The 26,198-nt window shown below is 31.6% G+C and overlaps 1 long non-coding RNA gene across 1 annotated transcript in view; it reads right to left on the reverse strand.

Annotated features, from left to right (window-relative positions):
- Positions 1–24,583, reverse strand: part of LOC139503254 (uncharacterized) — a 45,098-nt gene extending 20,515 nt beyond the window's left edge. Inside the window, exon 1 of the long non-coding RNA XR_011659073.1 lies at positions 24,463–24,583. This is a non-coding gene — a long non-coding RNA (uncharacterized lncRNA). The remainder of the gene's footprint in view (positions 1–24,462) is intronic.
- Between the last annotated feature and the right edge of the window lie 1,615 nt (positions 24,584–26,198).

A 26,198-nucleotide genomic window follows, 5' to 3' on the forward strand; every position in this document is an offset into this window, starting at 1 on the left:
TTTACTTTGAGACTTTAATAAAAATATAAAAATTTTAAAATTTTTGAACCAACCGTTTTGTCAGAAAAAATACACTGGTTATATAGCAATTTGACAAACACCAATTTTGATCATTGAGAAGCTTAATATTCCTTTTACAACAAAACGTAATTAAAACGTTTAGTTGACTTTACAGAGTTATCTCCCTGTAGTGTTAGGTACCACCTTAAAGAATAAATATTATATCAAATCTCATTAAAAACTTAACATCTCTCAATTTCCAAGCATTGACAGCATGATGTCAGTTCTGTGATGTTGAAAAAAAAAATTCTAAGAAAATCTATTTAAAGAATAAAAGTTATATCAAATCTCATTATAAACTTAACATCTCTCATTTTAGCATTGACAGCTTTATGTCAATTTGCCAATTCGTGTGATGCAAATCACAATAAAAAATATTATGTTTCTTTAAACAGCACTATATACTGACTTCTTTGTTTTTAATTTGAAAAATAAAATCAAAGAAAATCTATTTTAAGAATAAATATTATATCAAATCTCATTATAAACTTAACATCTCTCCATTTAGCATTGACAGCATTATATCAATTTGCCAATAAGCGGGATGCAAATCCCAATCAAGAAAAATATTAAGTTTCTTGTAAGACAAAATCCAATATAACCATAAGACAATTACAACAATCATATTAGAGAGCTGCTTTGATGTACGTTCCAATAAAACATAAAAACTTAGGATTACACCACATCAAGTTATACTTCAATCAGAGTATCATTCTCTGTTCCAATAAAACATAAAAAGAATTACACCACATCAAGTTATACTTCAATCAGTGTATCATTCTCCGTGATTATATTGAGAAATAGGCATCAACGTTATCATTTATCATAATAATTGTATATATTTTTTTATAAATGACAGACTTTTCTCATAAACCATATAATGTTGTAATTTTTCTTGGAACGAATCTGGACCCTGATCATTAACTTAAATGAACATCAAAGGACGCTGGGGGCATTGACTGTGCACCTGATGGACGTAAAAAAAAATATAGTTTTGTGAGTAACTAAAAAAAAAGGAAGAATTAGTCAGGGTATTCAATGTGCATCCAATCAGAGTAAAAAAAATTATTGTTAGTAACTATATACAGAAAAGGAAAGAATGTTTTATTGTTTTGATATTAATTCAGCTGTTAGTTTTCTCAATTGAATTGTTTTACCTTTTCATTTCAGGGTTTTTTTTAAGTTGACTTATACATGTACAGTATAGGGTTTTCTCCTAGTTGAAGGATGTAAAGTGCCTATAATTGTTTATTCACTTTATTTGAATTTGATTTTAATTTTTCTGTGTTTTAACGCCACTATTAATCACCACTTTAGGGCTATTTCTAGTGGCCAGATTTTATTAGTGAAGGAAGCTGCAGTGCCTGAAAAAAATACTGACCTTCAATAATAAAACTGAAAATCTTAATCAATTGAGCAGAGTGTATAGCACAAGCAGGGTTTGAACTCACATTAGACTCCTTGCTGACCCAGGCTAGGGATTATAAGTAGTAACTACTTAGTCCACTAGGCCAACTAGGCTTCTCACTTCATTTGAAATCCGGTGTTTATAATACTTGTCTCGAAAAATTTATTAAAAATAAAAACAAGAGTGCACATGCTGAAATGTCTCGCCTTCTATACTAATCATTGATATTATGTTGATAGTCCTATGTAAAAAGCTAAGCTTTATAACAACTGTACCATAAACTTAACATTAACCACGATAACTAAACAAAGACCAATGAACCTTGAAAATGAGGTCAAGGTCAGATGAACCATGCCAGACAGACATGTAGAGCTAACAATGCTTCTATACAACCAACATATATAGTTGACCTATTACTTATAGTTTAAGAAAAATAGACCAAAACACAAAAACTTAACACTGTGCAATGAACCGTGAAAATGAGGTCACGGTCAAATAAAACCTGCCCGACTGACATAAAGATCATTAAATATTTCCATACACCAAATATAGTTGACCTATGGCATATAGTATTAGATAAAAAGACCAAAACTCAAAAACTTAACTTTGAGTCGTTTGACCACTGAACCATGAAAATGAGATCAAGGTCACATGACATCTGCCTGCTAGACATGTACACCTTACAATCATTCCATACAACAAATAAAGTAGACCTATTGCATATAGTATGAGAACAACAGACCAAAACACAAAAATTCAACTATAACCACTGAACCATGAAAATGAGGTCAAGGTCAGATGACATCTGCCAGTTGGACATGTACACCTTACAGTCCTTCCATACACCGAATATACTAGCCCTATTGCTTATAGTATCTGAGATATGGACTTGACCACCAAAACTTAACCTTGTTCACTGATCCATGAAATGAGGTCAAGGTCAAGTGAGAACTGTCTGACAGACATGAGGACCTTGCAAGGTACGCACATATCAAATATAGTTATCCTATTACTAATAATAAGAGAGAATTCAACATTACAAAAAATTTGAACTTTTTTTTCAAGTGGTCACTGAACCATGAAAATGAGGTCAAGGACATTGGACATGTGACTGACGGAAACTTCGTAACATGAGGCATCTATATACAAAGTATGAAGCATCCAGGTCTTCCACCTTCTAAAATATAAAGCTTTTAAAAAGTTAGCTAACGCCGCCGCCGTAGCCGCCGTAGCCGCCGCCGCCGCCGGATCACTATCCCTATGTCGAGCTTTCTGCAACAAAAGTTGCAGGCTCGACAACAAGTAATTAATTGAATCATTTTGAGAAAGATATTGAAATAAAAAAAATTACCATAAAATAAATAAAGAAATGTGGTATGCATGATTGCCTGCAATGAAACAAAATTCCACCAGAGACCAAAAGACATGTTTGCAAAGACTTTATTTCATGCAGCAAGCAGGTCTTATGCATTCACCTAATAACTTCCAAGAAAATAAATTGTAACTCCACAAATAATATTGAATCCACTGAATCATGCCAGACCCTTAACAGTTACAGTGACTTGACTGTAAGTGTTGCTATCCACCAATTGCAATTTATGCAAAATTTTGACCAAATTGCAATTTGTTTTATTAAACCAAATTGTTCAAGTTCAACTGGTCAGAAATTTGAACCAACTGCTGTAGAAAACCACAGTCAAGTGGTGAAAGTGCAAGGTGATAAAATAAAACATACTTACAATCCTATACGACTTATATTATGTGAATAAAAACATTTCATATTCAGTAAAATATTTGTGAAATTGCAATATGTTTGTAGGAAGGGGAGATAATCTTTTTTTGGTTTCAAAAAATCTTCATTCAAAAGAATAGTATTTTAGGTTATCTCCCCAAGGAAATTTATCAATAGCATATTGTTATTTCACACGTATTTTACTGAATATATGATGTATTATTTAAAATGATATCTGATTCTTATAAATATAAAATCCTTTTCGAAAGAAAAACTATGTAAAAGCTTAGTTTGGACATTTTTATAGCAATTCAAAATAAAACATTTTACCTTTAGTATGGTAATGGCTATAATATAACTATACAGATTGATAGACAAAAATTAGTAATAACATCATTAAAGTGGAGTTAAAGTCTTATAGGATTGTAAGTATATTTTATTTTATCACCTTGCACTTTCACATTTTGACTGAACAATTTGTTCAATATTCTGACCAGTTGAACAATTTGATATTATAAAACAAATTGCAATTTGGTCAAAATTTTGAATGAGTTGCAATTGGTGGATAGCAACACTAACAGTCAAGTCACTGTAGTAATTCCTCCAGTTTATAATATATAAAAATAGTTTTGAGTGGGAGTCAGATGAATCAACAGCACTTGTTGTCAATCATCATGCAATGGTTATCTGTCAACAGCTTCATATATTATTCATATATTCTAAGCCTGATTTTCAACAGCAAGATCATGATACCATATGGATCCATTCTGGAATATACTATAACAGGCCGATACGACTGTCCCAGCATTCAAATATGAGTAATAAACAGATATTTCTTTCAACCAATTGCTTTACCTTGTATATGACTTTCTTTTTTAAGTTTTAGTCTAAAGGTGTCCTTGTATTTTACATGAAATGGTTGCCACTGGACATTAAGAAATTTTAAATTATCCCAAGCTTGGACTTATGATGACCTAATAGATGACTACACATATAAGTCTAAGATCAAAGTTTAATTGCAACTGTTACATTTTTTATATCATTAACCAAAGCTATGGAACTATTATGTATTAGATGTCCTTAAATACAAGTCTATAGCCAGAGTTGAATTGCAATTGTAATTTCTGAAAACTTTGAACTTTTTTGTCACAAAATAATAAAAAGATACGAAAACAGCACTTTATAAATTTCATGTTTTTTGTGATCACTTTTCTGGATTTACCTTCATGAAGAATGATCAAAGCCTAATATAAAGATAAATTTAAATCAATCTGGTGATAACACAGTATATTAATCAAGCATCAATTTATAGCAACCAATCAAAATCCGTTAAAACTATGTTGGAATCACCTGATTAGGCCCCTTTCCTTTCAAGAGTCTTTTATTGAGGTTAACAACATTTAAAGCATTGACACTGCTAAGTATATATGTCAATCTTCTAATCTTAAAGTATATGGTTAAGGTTATTTATTTGACATAAGGTAATCTATTATATAGAATGGTCAACAATCTCGTTGAAGGTCAAGCACAGAGGATTAGACTGACCATTAGATCTATCACTGACCATGACTCGAATAGCAATGAATGTCTAAAATATTTTTCTATATTTGTCAATATTGGTATGAACCAAAAAGATAAGATTTAAAGCTAGTATTTGAAAATTAATGTTTGACACTTAATGGAAAAATACTGATCACAGAAATTTTTGTCCTATTCATGTTAGCATTACATCTATAGTTGTAAAGAGCAGATGCAGATCCAGGGATGCAAATCTCAATAATGGTAAAAATAGTGGAAAGTTTTTTCGATCAATTTTATGCAAATTTATTTATATGTTTTTCTCTATTCATCATGTAATGCCCTCTATCAGTGGCTGCGATCCAGAAATTTTCATATTGGGGGCTCACTCAGACTGCCTATATGGGTCATTTTCAAAAAATGTCGAATTTTGAAATTGAAAAATTTATTAAAAGTTACTTATTCAAACAACCCTCTACATAAGCAAATCAAAACAAACAGTACTTTAAGAACAACATATTAAAAGATGCAATCTTAATGATGTCATACAAGAATATCTTGAAACATTTTTTGATCGGTGGTACAATATTTTGTCTATCCTGTTACCATTTTCAAAAGAAATTTTGGGTTATTAAGAAAAGGTTTAGATAAAATGTTAAGCTTGTTTAACGTTACCAATTAGATGGTTTTCAAGAGAATAAACTTCTATATATATTCATTCTGTAAAATAATAGATTAATTTGCCAATTTTCTAGGTTGTACTGAAAAATGGCTCTAAAAATTGGTTTTCAAAGGTTGTAAAAATTACCACCAGTAATGCAAGTCTAAGATAGCAATTTATATTGTTCGGCCTTTTTCCACCCTTTCGAATAAACCCAACATCAAGTAAATCCCTCATAAGTTAATTTACTTTTCTCTTTATTTCGTTGGTAACAGGAACGTACGTTTCTGATATATCACTATATAAAAGTCTATCCTGTTACCTTTTTGTCTATCCTGTTACCGATATCAGTATTGCACCTGCAAATGTTTAATTGGGAAGATTAAGACGTTATAACCTTAAGATGAGTTCAAACAATGAAATATTTCATTCGTTTTCCACCTACATGTTAAGATAAAAAAATTAACGACGTGTTTGTCTATAATTGTCTATCCTGTTACTGTAACCATAGCAACCATAGTAACAGGATAGACATAAATCTCAGTACATTAGAAGGGTAATTTTCACCCTCTCACACACATCTCTGGTACCCAGACCGGAGTTTAAACTAGAATGGGTACGTTGGGGGCCTCGGTTGGTCAAAGTGTCCCTACTTTGACCTTGAGATCAATCTTCTGATATCTCTCTGGTTTGTCTGTTTCCACCGAGTGGCCCGGTGGTTCTCTCCGAGTACTTCGGCTTCCTCCACCACAATAACAGACTTCCCGGTGTCCTAGCACTCCCTTTGTGTTGAATTGGGTGGGGATTGGTTGTCCTTGTAAAAATAATTGTCGTATAAATATACGTTAGTGACACATCTCCATTAATCCCGTTAGGGAGTGTACATGGATGCCACTGTACCCTCGCAGCTTTCGAGGGGTTCTTCGGATATCGGAGGCATTTACCAGTACATACATACATACATACAGGATAGACAAATTTCTTCGTTTTTGATTTCTGTTGTGAAATAACTACTCCCTTTGGTGAAGTGATTATGGTTTTCTATTGTGAATTTGGTTTCCAACACGTTATTGCACTTTTTACAACCATACTGTTAGTGTAATTAATCAAAATGGTCGGTAACAGCATAGACATGAAAAAAAGTATGCTCTATTTTTTTCACTAAATGTCTTGAAATTTCTTTTCTCTACACTGTCGTTCAAGAAACGAGGCGTTTTAAATGTAAAGATTACTTTGCATTTTTGAAATCAACGCTGACTGATTCAATATTCATAGGGAGAATAATTTAACGACTGATTTAAGTAGCGGTAACAGGATAGACATGAACCTCCTGTACGCTGATTGAATTTAGTTTGTAGATAATCTGTTACATACAATGATAAAGAAGCTACGATTTTTCGTTAGAATTATAATTAACGTTCTTAAAAAGTCTCTTTTGCAGATATCAAGGCGATCAGAAAATCAAAAAAAATCATTTGAAATGTGTTTTTCTGACAATGTACGCACACAAATACCCCCAAAATCGGCCTTAAATGCAGTTTAATCTTATCAAAATAGATGTAAGGTTTGTTTATTATTAATGTTCTGAATCACAAATCCGACAAGCTTTCATTTAAACCATTACAACTGAAATTTCCATTAGAAATAAAACTTTTAGCATGGGTGTACTGAAAATTCGACATTTTTTGAAAATGACCCATATAAGAAGGGGCACGCTCGAGTCATGCTTCAGTAATTCCCTATATAAGCAACCAAATTTTTCCCCAAAAAATAGGGGGTCAGAACCCCCTGGGCCCCCTATTTATCCGCCTCTGTCTATCAGTATTATACTGGAGTTTGCCAATATATAAAGGACTACAAATATATCATCAGTCAAAGCTGGGACTATCATCCTGACACTGCACAAAGTAATTTGGTCTCTTACTTGGAAGAAAAAGAAAGATCAACTATATGCTGTACATGACTGAGAAGATAGATAAATGTTAAACAACTCAACAGTCCAGCAATACACACAATCTACATTAGGGGTCTACAGATAAAGAGAGAAGTGGGACAATTATTATAATGGTCATAAAAAATGACCATCCCATCAAGACCTTGATAGAAAACTAGGCCATAAATGTTATACAACTTAACAGTCTTATATACACAATCTACATGATAGAATTTTTATCCATAAATGTTATACAGATAGGAGGTACATGGTCTGTACATAGGACAGGTCACATAGGTCCAGAAGATCTGACCAAGTATATTTGGGGTCTGGACTGGATTTACAGAAAAGAGATTTAAGGTCCAATATGGTCATACGAAATGAAGAATTCAGAAATGAGAAGTCCCTTCCATTCAGACCCTCCTTCTTGATACAAAACTATCCATAAATGTTACAAGCAATATACACAACCTAAATGATGAAATAATATACATAAATGTTATACAGATAGGTGGTACATGGTCTGTACATGGGACAGGTCATGTAGGTCTGCCATCTGACCTGGAGCGTTACAATATACAAGTCCAGTAGATCTGACCAAGGACTACTAAATTACTTGGGGTCTGGACTGGATTTACAGACAAGAAATTTAAGGGCCAATATGGTCATACAAAAAATGAAAAATACAGAGACACAACACAACCCCTTCCATTTAGACCCTCCGACATAATAGAATACTAGCCATAAATGATATACAACTGAATAGTCCAGCAATATACACAATATACATGCTATAATTTTAGCCATAAACATTGATAAATGTTGTACAGATATCAAGAACATTGGTCTGGACATGGGACAGGTCACGTAGGTCTGCCATCTGACCTGGAGCGTTACAATATACAAGTCCAGTAGATCTGACCAAGAATACTTTGACAATTCATTATTATACATTATATATGACTTTATGATTGTCCATGTTATATGTGTGACACTTTTTATCTCTCAGTCTTGTAATGAATGTATTAATATATATAAAGGTGAATAAAATCCAGTAGTTATTTGATAAACATGAAAGTTCAATGGCATTTTCTTAAATGTTCAAATAAGGACTGTATTTTTACAGAATATTGTCTCTAAAAGTTTTTTAATACATTTTTTCTTTTCATGTATACATGGAACTGTGTGGGGTGCCTGGTGTGCCCCAAAAGGATTTTTTGTCCCGCTATATTAAAAACCATCTGACATATTTTTTAGTTCCTCAAAATATTGAAGGATGCAATTGGGCTATGGAATGAACCTAAATGACCCCTTATTTGTACATGTTAGACCTTAAAATTCAAGACCTCTATAAATCTAATAAAAAAAAAATTATAAGTCTGTATCCATTAATTAATAAGGTATTGACCTTGACCTTCAAACTCTGAATATAAAAGTAACAGATTGCTCTGTATACTGACCCTGGGTAATTGAACCCTAATCCTTAAAATGAATATGGCTTTTCTTCAATTAGATAATCTAATTTGGGATGTAACATAAAGTCTTATGGTTGTCTGAAAGTTTTTTGTCTATCAGCTCATATACATAATTTTGTCCTGAGACTGAGACGGTTTTATTTTTATGATTTACTCCTTAAAAATGGAAGTTAGAATTAAATTATAAGGACTGACTGTAATATATTTTTCTGTGACGTCTATTCAAAATATTTCCTGATTTACAGAAAAAACACCAGTCATTCCTTAAAAAAATTCAGACATTAAAGGAAACCAAGTCCCTGTATTTTTATACTAGTTTTACAACTTAACTCACAAGACTATATACACAATAGATGTTGAAGAGATAAATGAAAGCCATTTGAAATAAGAAGTTGAAAGCAATTAGTTCCCTTCTAGACACAAAGTGGCTGAGTTTAACTGAAAGAAAACCTTGCAGATACAATTCAAAGGTCAAAATTACATTATTTATTATGCAAAAAACAAACCAACTGTAGATATATATACCCTTAAACAAAACAAATCTAAATGGGACAATAATAAACTAAAATTATCATTATTTTCACATTAATTACAGTGTGAATAATCATTTCATAACTAATGTCAAAATAAAATGCCTTTTAGCATTTGATAGGTCAGAAAATGTAATTTTATCATTCTTTATTGTGAAAAAAATCATAAATTTTGTTGATGAATATATTACCTAGCTTGTGTCAGACAACTATATGACCCTTTGAATCAAGCAAAAGGTCACAGACACTTACATGTTGCACTCTAGTAACACCACAGGGGAGATAACTTCAGCTGATATATTTCTGTATACTGTTTAAGGGAGATAAGTTATAATCAGGACGTTCAGGATAGCTTATATTTTTTGGATGACTTCTTGTCTTTACAATATAAGAAGCTACACACTGATTTCAGGGGAGATAATTTATTTAATGAACTCACTAAAGGATATTTCAGACCAGATCATTTTATTACCTCCCCTTAATTACAAGTTTTCATAAATATCCAATTTGGGGAGGGGTTGTGCCAATGGACAAACTATCTATGAATAATGTAGACAAACAGAGGAATAAACATACTTGGTGATTTTAAGATACCCCTAAAACTTTGTTTTTGTATAATATTTCCATGAATTTTAACCAGTGATATAAAATAAATAAGCACCTATTGGAAATTCTAAATAGTAACTATTTAATGTAATATAAATTTAATATTCTTGATAGGAACTTTCAAGTATAGAAAGCCTTTTTTTCCTCATGCAGGTTTTTCTTGTAACATATATTTCAGATTTCCACTTTTAATTTTAATTCTGCTTCCATTTCAAATTTAATCCTGCTAGCTACCATTTCAATTTAATTCCACTTAATTAATAAAATACCAATAAAATTTCTTCATTTAAGTGGTCATATTTCCTGATCAATTTAATAAAAACCTATCTATGTCCATTACAAAATTGTGAAAAACAATTAACGGTTTTGTATTTTACGAAAATTGATTATAGGTTGGCATTTTATGGTTTAATTGGTTTAGTTATTATCCTGTGTCCAGCTCCTGTGGGGCTAATTAATGTCTTCTAACTACAAATGTACTCAGGTAAAAAATTAACACTTCCTGGTTCAACTCTTGACTAACACTATTATGCCATAGCTGCAAGGCTTTATATGTCTTTGATTGAGTCGAGCCATTTCAATTGATATTTTATAGTGTGTCTTTAATAGTTATCCCATAAGGACGCGGTGTGTCAGTGTAAGATCACCCCGATGGCCGGAGGCCAGAGGGTGATCTAACACTGACACACTAAGTCCGAATGGGATAACTATTTTACATCCCAGCTGTTTTAGATTAGACGGAAAACCATTTACAATTCATAAAATCTAGTTTAGAATGCCACACAACCATTATAATATACTTTATATATTACTATATGATGTATACCCTTAATGACCCTCAAACACGATGAGTAGATATCAAATAATGTCAACTCGCCCCACTTGCCAATCAGCCCACACTATATCGCCACTTTATAAAAAAAATCGCCCCACTCTTGTTTATAGACTCGTCCCACTTTTTAAAAAGTGTAAAATCAAATTGAACAATCTGTCTGAAAACTCACTTATTCATGTTATTAACGAAAAAGGTTTAAACCCCATTGCATAAAGGTTTGACAACTCGCCCCACTTATAAAATAATCTTGCTTCCTTTAAGTATGTCAAATTACTATTAATTCGTATCCAGTTGTCCTTGTGTAGTGGTATGTGTCGTGGCTTGATATGCTAAAGGTCTTGAGTTCGAATCCCAGCATATACACTGGATTTTTTCTACGTGAATTTTGATAGAAAGTCTTTTCCGTATGATTAATTATAAGTTTTATAGTTGATTTGACATTCCCGCCAAAATGTTACAGAACAAAGGAAAGCATGCATAACAAAGAAACTCAAACTGGGGTGATCTGGTAGGGGTGATCCGGCTCAGATCACCCCTGTTAGAACAAAGGAGCTGGGATGTAATTTTTATGTTGTGATGTTACACTATTGTTTCAGAAAGGGGCCTTGTAAAGGTTGGTACCTATGAAAATGTTTAAATCTGCTGGATTTGTTTGCACCTATCCCAAGTCAGGAATCTGATGTTCAGTAGTTGTCGTTTGTTGATGTGGTTCATTAGTGTTTCTCACAACTTGTTTATTTTTATAGATAAAACAGTTGGTTTTCACACATGTCATTTTTGGGGCTCTTTATAGCTGGCTGTTCGGTGTGAGCCAAGGCTCCGTGTTGAAGACCGTACATTGATCTATAATACAGTCTACATCTTTTACAAATTGTGACTTGGATGAGAAAGTTGTTTCATTGGCACTCATACCACATCTTCTTTTATCTATTGTTAGGGGGAAATTCAGGGTTTGAGAAAAGGGGCTGCATGGGTAGGAGACTATATATGATAATCATAATAATATCTATGCAATAAATTATATTCTTTCCGAGCAAAGGGGAACAGTTTTTACAACCCCCTTCCTCCTCAATCCTGAATAAACTACTGGTTTTATAGGGATATATGCATAGACCATTGACCATATCATGAAAAAAGTACTGACTGCTGCAAACTTGTATAAAAAAGGAAATATTGCCATTATCAAAAGGAATTAACAAAGGCAAAATAAAAACTATCTTGTCAGTTGTATTTTTTATACATGTTAATTATAATTTGCTGTTTAAAATCTAATGCATTCTGGGGATAATGTTTTTAAAGATCCAATTTAACTGTCAATGACAATACAATTTTTCCTTACACATTTTGTTCTACCAAATTAATAACCATGCACAAAAAAAAATGAATCCACAGTTATTTACTTACTTAAATTGTGGACTGAAATTGCAAATATTTTTCTATAAGCCATGTTGATATATATTTTTTTCTTTCTAAATATGGTTTAATTGTAATTACTCCATGTACCACACTCCCCTTTTTGCTCAGTAAGTTTTGCAAATTAGTTACAAGTATGAAAAGGCATTTATATGAAAATAAACACTTAAGTATATTTCCTAAATATAATTTCCACTAATTATAAATAATTTCTATCATGTTAAAAAAAATCAGAATCTTTTTACATTTAGCTCAATATCCAAAATCTTTCATCTAGATGTAATATTAATTTATTACAACAAAAATTGAAATCAGTTTTGTACTTAATTATTTCACAAATATATATTGTTTTAGTGCATGTTACAGTAAGCTTGAAATAAATCCAATTAAAAAATCTTAATTGTGATACTCCATCAGTATCAATAGAAAATTAAACAATATATATCAACTTCAGAAAACTTAACAAATAAAAACAAGACATGATACTTACCATAAATCTTTGTATAATACGATTGATGGAAAACTACATTATAACACTTGTAAAACTACTCGTAGAAAAATCAATCGCTTATGTATTGGTCATCGGAATAATAACCATCATGGCTGGGGAAACTTAATAAATATTTACAATTCCAACGATTTGTGGTCTGTGACGATTACTATAATGGGGCAGTTACCATGATTAAAATATTTAAATATTTATGATGTGGTATGGGTAAATGGACTTTATATTGGTTTAAATACTGTATTTGTGAAATGGAATTGAGTTTTCGTCAGATAATGATTTGATACAAATCTTTTAGTTACTTTTAAGTGATTTTTGTTATCACTATAACATAAATTACAAAAAAATAACGGACATCTCGTTGTTCTACACAAATCTGGAGGAGAAATGTAATTAAAAACATTTAAGGGCATTGAGTTAGACTCAAAGCAGCAGATTTTTCTAAAATTTTTGTTCCATAACTATAACTTTCTAAAGACAGTTAATTATTCAATATTCGAGTTTCAGTAAAATAAATATATTTATGGTTTTTGTTTGTAATTCTCTGTCAATATATTTGTTTTTTGTTTTGTTTGAAACTATGCTGTTGACTGTTTCAATGTTTCCTCAATTGAATCATTTCATATTTTTCATCTCTGGGCCTTAAGCCACAGAGCTCTAGAAAAGGTTTTATCCACTAAAATATGCATAGGAGCAATTCAAATTTTGTACTTTGTTATAGAAATAATAAGTGAGGACCAGCAGATTTTCCTCAAAAGACCACCTCGGTGAACAATATTTTGAGAACTCTTTGGGCGACTATACAATATGGTTTTTTTATCATTGCTGAAGGTATGCAGTAAGGTTGCATATAATTGAGCATACATCCACATCCTTATTAAAATATAACCCTTTCTTCCCACTGAATTATCTACCTAGAAAAAAATAAAAAAAAATATTGGCAGTCTAGAACACACTGTTTATTCAAGGTTTAACTCAGTGTATGATAAACAAATTCACTTGAGGTTTTAATACAATGTTTGTTTTATATGTGACTAGAATTTTCCACAAAGGGATGTTTCCAGCTGTGTCTATATCTATATTCAATTTACAGTTTCAATATAGTGGATACCACATGAGGTTTGTCTATAATTTCCCAAAGTATTGACCCAAGCCTAGGCTGGTTAGTTATTCAAGACAATAACAGAAGCATTTTTAAATTACTTTTATTTCAGACAGATGTGTGAATAAAAAAGCTTGGCTTTATTTCTTAAAAACTTTAATCTAACACATGAATTTATTAACTTGCAAAATATGAAGGAGCAGGAATGATTTGGGGCCATATATATACAGAGTTCTTAAAAACTTTACAATGGCAACCGACACAATTTTGGTATCATGCATAGAAATAGGAGAAAGGATCATCAGATTTTTATGAAGGGCCTACCCAGGAGATTTCGGGAACTCTAAAATGTTGAAAGAAATTCAAAATTGTCTTTTATTTGCGGAATTAAATATTGAATTTATGATTTTTAATAAACCTTTGCAGTTTAATTCTGTTCTGAATATGCCTTTTTCATTAATTTAAACAGTGGCGGATCCAGAATTTTTCCTAAGGGGGGCCCGCTGACTGACCTAAGGGGGGGGGCACTCCAGTCATGCTTCAATAATTCCCTATATAATCAACCAAATTTTCCCATGAAAGGGTCCCCCCCCCTTGGATCCGCCTATGTTATAATACATGTATTCATGAAATGGGGGTAAATTTAGAAAAAAAAATGGCAAAAATTGGCAAAACTTTACCATCTAGATGCCAAATATGTTACATGTATAATGATTAAGAAAACTGTAGCAATAATGTATCCAAAATTTAAAATATGAATCACAAATTAGAAAAACTGTCAAAGGCACTAGAATAACTCAAATATTACAAGTACATGTAAACTGCATTTTCAACACAAACATTCTGATTTTTCAAGTACATAAGTAAATTACAAATTCAGCAAAGTCTATAATGCAGTCTGACCAGTGGTCATCTAAAACCACAACCAATGTATACGTCTGTATTAATACAATACAAAAACAATCCATTGGGACATATTCCCATCATTCCTAGTTTATATCAATTTAGAATTTCAATATTGTCGATTCCACTAGAGATTTGTTCCTATTATACTTGGGTATTGACTCTGCAGTAAATATGACTATTGTGGCTATTGATAAATATGAAAAAGTAGTTGATTTGAATACAAGCTGATGTTTGTAGTGGTAAATGATTTCTCTGATAGTGATTGACATTTCTAATTGACGCTTTGTGTAAGAACTAATTAGATTGTAGTCTCAAAGACAAACATTGTCAAAACAGTTCAATGACTTAAGTCAGTAGAACATCGATTATTGTTCTGCTTGTTCTGCGTCTTTTTCTGTAGTTAAAGAATCATTCTGAATAATTCCTTAAATGGAATCTGACTATTATATAGATCAACTATTTATCTTTAAAAGGAGTATATTGGACTCTGCTTATCTGCAATTTTGGTAAAACATTTTTTAATTGGTAATGTCTAAAAATTAAGCCTTTAGGATAAGCACAGTCAAAGTCTTTAGGATAAGCACAATCAAAGCCTTTAAGATAAGCATGTACAGTCTAAGCTTTTAGGATAGCACAGTCAAAGACTTTAGAATAGGCACATACAACTTCAGTATGTACACAAAGAAGATTATGTTGTAGCGGTAAATGATTTCTCTGATAGTGATTGACATTTCTAATTGACGCTTTGTGTAGGAACTAATTAGATTGTAGTCTCAAAGACAAACATTGTCAAAACAGTTCAATGACTTAAGTCAGTAGAACATCAATTAATCCTTCTGTGTCTTTTTCAGATAAATCTGTAGTTAAAGAATCGTTTTCTAAATAATTCCTGTTTATGCCAGATCAACTATTTATCTTTATAAGGAGAATATTTAACTCTGCTTATCTGCAATTTTGGTAAAAAAAATTAAATGATATTGTCAAAGGTTGTAAAGCCTTTAAGATATTAATCAAAGTTAAAGCCTTAAGGATAAGCAGTCAAAGCCTTTAGGACATGCACAGTCAAAGCCTTTGGGCTAAGCACTATCAAAGCCTTTAGGACAAGCATATATAGTCTGTACCTTTAGGATAATCACAGGCAAAGCCTTTCGGATATGCACAGGCAAAGCCTTTTGGATATGCACAGGCAAAGCTTTTCGGATAAGCACAGTCAAAGCCTTTAGGATAGCACAGTCAAAGCCTTTCTAATAGCACAGTCAAAGCCTTTCTGATATGCACAGGCAAAGCCTTTCTGATATGCACCATCAAAGCCTTTAGGATAAGCACAGTCAAAGCCTTTAAGACAAGCACAGCCAAAGCCTTTCTGATATGCACAGGCATAGCCTTTCTGATATGCACCATCACAGCCTTTAGGATAAGCACAGTCAAAGCCTTTAAGACAAGCACAGCAAAAGCCTTAAAATAGGATAAGCACATGTTGTAGTCAATTCTTTTAGAATAAGCACAGGCAAAACATTTATGATATAAAGCACTATAGTCAAAGCCTTTTGGATAAGCACAGTCAAAGCCTTAAAATAGGATAAGCACATGTTGTAGTAATATCTTTTAAAATAAGCACAGGCAAAACCTTTATGATATAAAGCACAGTCAAAGCCTTTTGGATAAGCACAGTCAAAGCCTTTAGGATAAGCACAGTCAAAGCCTTAAAATAGGATAAGCACATGTTGTAGTCAAATCTTTTAAAATATGCACAGGCAAAACCTTTATGATATAAAGCACAGTCAAAGACTTTTGGATTAGCACAGTCAAAGCCTTTAGGATAAGCACAGTCAAAACCTTAAAATAGGATAAGTACATGTTGTAGTCAAATCTTTTAGAATAAGCACAGGCAAAACCTTTATGATATAAAGCAAAGTCAAAGCCTTTTGGATAAGCACATTTGGACGCCTCCGGATGCGGGAATTTCTCACTACATTGAAGACCTGTTGGTGACCTTCTGCTGTTGTTTTTTTCTATGGTCGGGTTGTTGTCTCTTTGGCACATTCCCCATTTTCATTCTCAATTTTACAGTCAAAGCCTTTAGGATAAGCACAGTTAAAGTCTTTACTAAGCGCAGTGAAAGTTTTAGGATAGGCACAGGCAAAGCCTTTAGGATTATGCACAGTCAAAGAAAGAACTTTTCAATCTAATGGATATATATCTGAAAATGTAAAAATAAAACAGAAGGAACAAGTTTGTTGCAATAAAATTAAGTGAAAATACACTACTAAATTTACAGTAATTAGATCAAAAGTTGGTCAACTGAAAGAAAACTTGTACCTCACCTTATTCACCATTATCATTTACAGTGGCGGATCCAGGGGGGTTCCGAGGGTTGGAACCCCCTTTATTTGGCTGGTCAATACATTTGAATGGGAGCATATAGTTGGAACCCTCCCCCTTTACTCTGGGTTGGGACCCCCCTTTTAAAATGGCTGGATCTGCCCCTGATTTAAATAAAACTGTATGCACAGTGAGTTAATTTTATGCAGGGTTTTATAGATTGTAATTTTTCTTTTTTGTCCTTTTTGTAAATTTTTGCCCATGATTTTGGCGATCTCTTTGGGCTTCATCTTATAAGTTTTGAGGTCCCTTTTTATTTTCCTTTTGAAATAAATATAAAATGTTAACCAATGTTTCAGGTCTGATTTTCTGTTACTGTAAATTCAGAAATTATGGTGAGGTTCTTATAGATGTGAACAATGCAACTTGCTGAGAGGGTATTGCAATATTTAGAATTTGCATTCAGATATTTATACATATACAATGTACAACAATGATTTAAATGTATTTGGATTTTTCCAAAATCACAATAAATAAATATCTTATTTTTGGCTTTTCTTCCAAAATTGCAATAATAAATACATGCAAAAGTTTCTGAATTTACTGACAACCGTTTTTCATAGTTTCAACATCTGTATATCCTTGTGCAAACCTCCCATGTATGTTTTCCATTAATAGTTCCATTTTCACTTCAAAGAGATTTGCCAATATCTTCTTTCTTTTACATGTTTTAGTCTATCTGCATCTGACAACTCTTATTATGAAGTCTCTATCTGATACGTCAATCCATTTATTGGAATCCCAAGTTTTTATTAAAAATAACCCCGTTTAATGACAGCTTCATTAATGAAAAACCTGATAATTCTATTTGGAATGTGACATATTTGTAAAAGTATTTCTCATTATTATAACAAACATGCTTTGAAATACAGTACTGCTTGAAAGGGATGTTCTCTTCTTTTTTCTTAACATTGTGTAAAGAAATGAGCATTTGATATTTCAAGGTATATTAGGGGCAACTTCACTCTGAGGAGAATGTTTTTCCAATGGAATATTATTTTCACCTTTTATGAGAATTTTTTTATGATAGTTATTTTCTATTGTATTTTGAATACATGTATCAGAGTACACTGATTTTCAACAAACGGAAACACATCGAGTTGAACAAATTGCACATTTTCATAGATTTTAATTTTTAAACTAGAAATGCAACTCTTGCAATTTTATAAACTCCTCTTTAAATCTATTGATCATTTCAATGTTTCAATGTTGTATAAAACACAGTTGCAATTATATAGAATTATAAAATTATACAACCAGCACAATAATATTATCATGCAAACTTTTTTTCCAATTTCCTTCTTGAGAAGTCTTAGAAAGTTAAACATCAATAACCATGATAACTCTGTTGTGTTGATTGCATCTTATCTGACTGTTTTATCAACATTGTTTATACTAGAAAAACATAACTTAATCAAATACATCACTTTTGATTTACTGCTTGTTGTTATGAAGTTTCAAGGACTTAGAGGTCACGGATATTCTGTACACTACACTGAGTTTAAAAATATCATTGAAATTTTATAATTTTACATATTTCTTGTCTTTACAAATTGATGGTTATGATTACTCATGGTCAAATAAATCTTCTTGTTGTGCAGTCTATAGACTTCAAATCAGGATTTTTCTGTAGACTACACTGATTTTAAAAATGTAATTGAAATTTTATCATCCAACATCTTTCATGTCTTTGCAAACTGACAGTTATGATTTCTTAATCAAATACATAATATTTTTATGGAGTTCAAGGACTCTCAGGTCGGGGACATTCTGTAGACTACATCAAGTTTAAAAATATCATTGAAATTTTATAATTTCCAACATCTTTGCAAACTTATGGTTATGTTTTCTTGATCAAATAAATCTTGCTGTTATGAAGTCCAATGATTTGAAGGTCAAGAATATTATGTATACTACATTGAGTTTTTAAAATATCATTGAAAATTTATAATCCAACACATTTTGCTAGCTGAAGGTTATGATCTATTAGAGAGTTGGTCATATTCAATTTTGAACCCTATTATTTCCTATATTTTATGGAGCAGAATATTCGTTTTCATACTGATTGGACAAGATTATTTTTGTTCAGTTCTTACCTATTTGCCTGTCAACAATTATAAAGAACATATGTTAACATTGCTTTTGTAACAAAGGTTTTATCCACCATTATATGTATAGCAACGGTGGTTTCTACCATTACTAAACGAAGCTATGAGACAGGGGTACTGCCTTGTTTCCCTAACTTGTCATGTAAATTTACTCTACTATACTTTACTACTGAAATAAATAAGCTGACCTAGCAAAAGGTTAAAAGAAACATTTGTCTTTAAAAAAAATTAAAATCCTTCTCCCTCTCCCCCAAAATGTATATGGTTGTCCGCTCTATTAAAAATTTGCCAAACACAATAAGGGAAATAACTCTTCCTAAAAATGAGACAAGAAATTAATCTTATGAGTCAAATTCTTTGCTCATTTTTATGCACTGTTCAAATACAGGCTACACAATCCATATATTGGACCTCAGAGAAAAGCCAGGTCACTTCATAGCTGTGATGTGATGAAAATGAACATACTGGAAAAAATAGTTTATCACAAGGGATATACTCTTACCAGACAAGTAAACTTATCTGTCTGACATGCCCTGTTCATGTACAGACTACATGACCTGCATATTGTACCCAAGAAATTAGTCAGTTGTCACATTTTGTTAGATATGGTAAACCTCCAAGAATGGAATTGACTCTTACCAAAAAGAAGACAAGAAGCTAAGCTAGAAATTATTGGTTCACGTACATGCCCTGTTCCAATATTCATTGTACCCCAGAGAAAATCTAGGTGCGATTTTTCAATGAGAATATGAGAATATGAAAATATTCTGACCACAAGTAAGGGCAATAACTCTTACCAAATAAGCAAATCAACTGGCCTTTCAGATACAGATTACAGAATCCATATTTTGTACCTCAAACTAAACCATTTCCCATACGAGCTTAAATTTATCATTTTGGTATGCCTTGTTAAAATATAAACTACAGAATCCATATATTGTACCTAAGATATAAGTCAGATCATTTCATAGCTTAGATGTGACAAAAATATAAAATTTGAAAAACACAAATAAGGGAAATAACTCTTGACAAACACAAAACTAATTTTCAGACAGCAGAAATCTTATATTGTATATGTATGTAACTCAGAAATAATTTAGCCAGGTGTGATTTTGCAATGAGACTATACAAATTTTCTAAACCAAATAAGGGCAATAACTCTTACCCAACAAGCAAATTATTCTGTTTCAGACTACGAACCCATATATTGTACCTCACTGGCTCAGGAAACAAACCAGGTGTTATTCTGTCTGATTCAGCTAACCTCAGAGGATCTGCACATTTATTAGACAAATAAGGGCAATAACTCTTGCCCAACAAGACAATAAACAGATATAGACTACAGAACCCATACATTGTACCTCAGAAATAAACCAGGTGTTATTCTGTCTGATTCAGCTAACCTCAGAGGATCTGCACATTTATTCGACAAATAAGGGCAATAACTCTTACCAAACAATATAATAAGCAGATATATGCTACAGAACCCATATATTGTACCTCAGAAATAAACCAGGTGTTAATATTCTGTCTGATTCAGCTAACCTCAGAAGATCTGCACATTTATTAGAGGTGACTGACTGATTGTTGAAGATATCAGTCAAATTAGAACATGCTGTTTCAATAAAATAAAGATAAAATCAGTTTTATCTGGCAGTAAAATAGAAATAAATTCACTACTTTTGTGAGGAAATGAGTAGATTGTGATGTTAATTGATAATTTAAGCCAGACAGACAAAGCCTATATCTGATTAGCTACTGTTTGATAATGATGAAATATTTGAATACACAAGTAAGACATTTGAATGAAACAAAAGATATAATTACATTATTGTGTCATGTTTATGATGTGAAATAAAACATATGTTTCTAGTCCAAAAAAACTATAACAGGCTATTTGATTTTTTTGAGAGTAATATTTCAAAAGTTCATCTGAAGATTGCATTTTTTAACAACATTTAAACAACAGAAATTCAAGATAAATTTAATAATGTCAAAATCAATCTTGAACAATCTTATCTTTTTAATGTTGATCCCATATTTTTCATATGCCAGCCACCGTTTTTTTTATCTTGTAAAAATAAAAAGCATCTTTATTTATATAAAGATTATTCACCCACAAATTGATATTTTTTTGAATATTATTTAGAAAAGTAAGTATTGTACTGATAAGTGTCCTAAACATCTTTAAGATGAAAATTATAAAATTCTGTCAGAAGTTATCCCTCAAATTGATAATTTTAGGGAAGTTTATTAAGAAAATCAAGTATTTACTGAAAAACATGATAAATGTAGTCAACATCTCTAAGAATAAAATAAAGTCTGTCAGAAGTTATAATTAGACAAGGAGAAGACAAACGAATGTCCTAAACTGACAGCAATGGCCACTTAACTAATTATTGTAATGACAGCTTCGTTATCTCTCTAAGATTTCTTATAGTCTACTAACTGTTGGGAATGTGGATTTTACTGTATTTTAAACTGACAATTGACATGGTTAAAGAGAAAGATCCAGTACATATAGTTTGCTTACAGAATTAATTTCTATTTAAATGTGTTGAAAATGCTCAAAATCCATTGACTATTTAAAATACTCTGAGTTCAGTATTTTTGTTACTTTTAACATGTCCTAGTATTAATTTAAAAACTATTATAGAAATTTTCATAAAAAATATTGAAAATAAGTTTATTTTCCAAAAGTTTTTCTTTTTCGTTTTTAAGCTTTAAATTTTAAGCAAACTACCCAGCATTTATTTTTTGCATTACATATATATACCTTTTACCTCTAAGTTGTAGATATTTATATGAAATAGAAAATCAGAGTTTGACACTCTCCTAACATTTCATTTTCATTTTATTTTTTGGACTTATAAAAGAGAGATGAAAGATACACAATACACAAAACACAATAAGGAAAACGGAGCAACACAAACACCACCAAAAAAGGGCTTGATCTCAGGTGCTCCCGTCACAAACAAATTATAGGTTATAATGACCTTAAATATACAATTGTTACTATATTCAGTATTAAAGAACAAGGAGGTCCATATACAGTATGTGCCAAAACCAATGTCTCTATGAAAGTCTATGTCATAATGGTATGGGTTTTTTCTCATAATTGAAGGCCGTACAGTATACTTTCTTATATCTACTTCATTTATTAAAACTTTGGTAGCTAGTTATTCATTGGCAATCATACCACATGCATGTATATCTCTGTACTTTTATAAGCCAGTGAAAAAATTAAAAACAATTGGTTGTACATAAATCACAGGAGAATTACAGTGTCTCAGTTTTTGAAGTGAAATGTGCAAAAGATTTCAGGGCAGACTGCAGTATACAAATGGTCCTTAATAAATTTCTCTTTCATGTTGTCCTATAGTAACTTTTTGGCAGATGGTCCGCAATTGTGTCAATTGATCCATATGAATCAATGTGAAATGTAACACTTGTTTTCATTGGATTATATATAGATATAGGAAGATATGGTGTGAGTGCCAATGAGACAACTCTTCATCCAAATAACAATTTATAATAGTAAACCATTGTAGGTCCATGTACGGCCTTCAACACAGAGCCTTGGCTCACACCGAACAAGCTATAAAGTGGCCCCAAAATTACTAGTGTAAAACCATTCAAATGGGAAAACAAGCGGTCTAATCTATATAAAAAACGAGAAACACATATAAATTACAGTAACAAACGACATGCAACTACTGTACATCAGATTCCTGACTTAGGACAGGTGCAAACATTTGCAGCGGGATTAAACGTTTTAATGGTACCAAACCTCTTCCCTTTTTCTGAAACAATAGCATAACATCACAACATAGAAAAACACACGATAAAATATCAATTGGCAGACTTAACTCAATCATAAAACGTAAATTAACAAAATACACCATAGTTCAGGAATGGTTGATGGTCATTTATTGGTTGATTAATTAATAGTTGCTTAATGTCCAATGGCAATTATATTTCATGCATCTTCAGAACAAATGAACAAATAGTACGATAGGAAGGTCCCAATTTTAGCTGTCTGGGATGAAAGTCAGGGAATTTAGGACTGCTATATTACTGACTCAACAGGCTCAATGTTTCACCATTTAAACTGTATTTGTGACCATCAAATCCTGCATTGACTGTATTTTGCGAGTGCCAACTATTCAAAATAGTCCAGTTAGTTTTGCAGTTACAATATGTAGCACAGGGGTTAAACAATTTAATCAGGTCCAGTAGATTTGACTTTTTAGGTAAAAAGTACCCCTTAAATAAGTCAGAGATTGGGTATAAGCCTCAGTGTGAAGAATTTGAGGTCCCTGGCTTTTTAATTAAACAATTAAAAATGGCTCTTCTACTGCACTTTTTGTCACAGTCATAAAAATAAAATAAAGGGATAATCTATAATGTATTCTATAGTCTTTAACAGAAATAATCACAAAACTGGTTGGTTTCATAAACCCTACACTGCGATCAGAATTTAATTCAGCACATAAGATGGAGACATGCAATTTTGCTGAAGAGCATAATTGAATTTGTAAAATGATAAAATAAAATACTAAATGTAATGATATTATGATTGGTGTAAGAGGTATCTGCATGGAAGAACACAAAATAAAATGCCATTTCACGATGAACGATCGATTAAAAATTTCTTGTGATATTTTTTTTAACCAATTTCACGAAACACAGTGAATAAAGAACCTTGTGAAACAAAAATAGCAAAACATGTTGCAACAATATAACCCTTTACCACCCTCATCAAAGATTGTATTTATCAGAAATCTTTTCTTTTTTGTGTTGGTATGTTGCTGTCTATTTGCAAATTTTGCACTGACTCTGCGGTATATCAATTTTAATATGCTGGTTGCCTGAAAAAAATCTTTTGTGATCATGCTGTTCAAAAATTTTGAATTTAGAAACAAAATCAATTTTAAAACCGGATATATATATGTATATGTTTCCAGCACTTTTTTTTTTTTTTTTTTTTTTAAATTTGTTTAAAAAAAAACTTTAAAAAAAGATAATATTAAAAAATGTGTTCCTTTTAAAAAAAAAATGCAAATAAAACCTTAGATAAATCTTATATGGTCAAACACATGTACCCCACCTCTATTTGACCAATTTCTTTGTTCAATTCAGAGGTCATCATAACCTAAGCATAGTGTTAAACTTGACCCCAACTGACCACTAGCTAATCAATAGATAATTTCATAAATAGTTGTATTTTTCTACCTGTATATATATACATTCAAAGTAAATATTGACAATTAATAAAACAGACTTACCACTTGTTAATAGGTGAGATAATCCCCAATACTTCTTGATCTGGATCAACTTGAGATTCTGGCCAGACTGGTCAATCACTGGTCTGGTGGTCAATGCATTGGTCAGTTACCTAGTACATGTCAATAAATAGGAAAGAGGTTCAATACAGGGATATATGGCACAATATCATAATTTCTTTATCTAAAATGTAACAAAAGTTCATTATCTGGAATGGTCAGTTTCTTATTAATATTGAATGCCAAATAGGTTGGGACTTCACAGTATATTCTTAGTAATTAAAAATTATAATCATAGAGGATTGTTAAAAAGACCAGTCTAAAGTTTTGTCATACAAAGTACTGCTTTCAAAATTAAAGTATTAAAAAAAGTATCAAAGAAAATATTGATTGATTGATTGTTGTTTGCTTAACGCCACATTAGCACAAAAAGTCTATATCGCTGCGAGAGCTAATTCAAATATTTTTACAATTTAAAGCATATTTTAAAATCAGACAAAAGGTTCTTCAATTAACTCAAATTCTAGACTAAAGCAAACTCAGATTATTAACAGAAAATTTAGAACAAAAAAAAACTTAGTCAATTCATCTTTGAGAGGGATGACACATATTCCAAATCCAACCATTTTTTTGTTATTTTTCTCACTTTATATTCCAATTTTTTCCTGTTTTATTAAAAGAATTGAAGGACCAAGAAAGAAGCCTTCTTTTTTATAAAAAAAAAAATCTTTAAAGGGCAATAACTATTATAATGAATTGGAAATGTCTTGTAAAATGGTCTGGTGATGGTGATGGTAATGGTGATGGTGATGGTGATCAATTTTGATTTTACAAGTTTCAGGTTTTTTTTTTTATTTCTCATAAACTTTTTCAGTCTTGTATATATGTCTCTAATACATTAAGAGTCAGTGATAAAAAGACATCTCTGTTTTCATTTATCTATTCTTAAATCAGTTTATAGGGGGAGTCTATATACGATAGTAAGGCAGCAACCATTTGATTGGGGGGGGGGGGGGGGGGGGGGGCTATGGTTTTTTTTTTGGAAAAAAAAGTTTGTTTCCAGTTTTTGGAGAAAAAAAATAATTCGTTTTTGATTCTGAGAAAAAAAAAATGTTTGTTTCACCCTCAGCTGCCACTATATGTAATGCTAAAATTGAAAGAAAAAAATTGTTTTCGACTTGTGGCGAAAAAAATAGATTGTTTTTCGCCACAGGTGAAAAAAAAAATTTGTCCAGAAAAAAACACCATAGCTATAAACTGAATTTATATATAATCCAAATAATATTATGATCGACGTCTATTTATAGCTATTTTGGGTATCGGGACCGTTCGCCCTTATGACTTTTCGCCCTGGGTACGTTCGCCCTGAGTTCGATCGCCCATAGAGTCCGTTCACCCTACTAAAACCTCGACTAAAACATATTAATATTCAGGGCATTGAAGTTGAATAAACTTATTCAGATATTTCTGATACTATATTCCTGGTTCTATTTTTACTTTTCTTTTTTTTTTCCCCATATTAATAAACTTTATATCATATTCTTTTAATATTAAATCGATCTCATTGCACTCAGTGCCTCTTACCTTAATTATATCCTACATTGCTCATATTATCAATTTATTATTTGTGTATTACTTATTGTGTATTTCACTAATGTTTATATAATCATTTTATTATGATGTTTTTTGTATCTTGCCCGACAAGGTTTAATAAAATAATATCTAATGTCTAATGTCTA

Source organism: Mytilus edulis, chromosome 14 (genome assembly GCF_963676685.1).
Source record: "Mytilus edulis chromosome 14, xbMytEdul2.2, whole genome shotgun sequence".
NCBI lineage: Eukaryota > Metazoa > Mollusca > Bivalvia > Mytilida > Mytilidae > Mytilus > Mytilus edulis.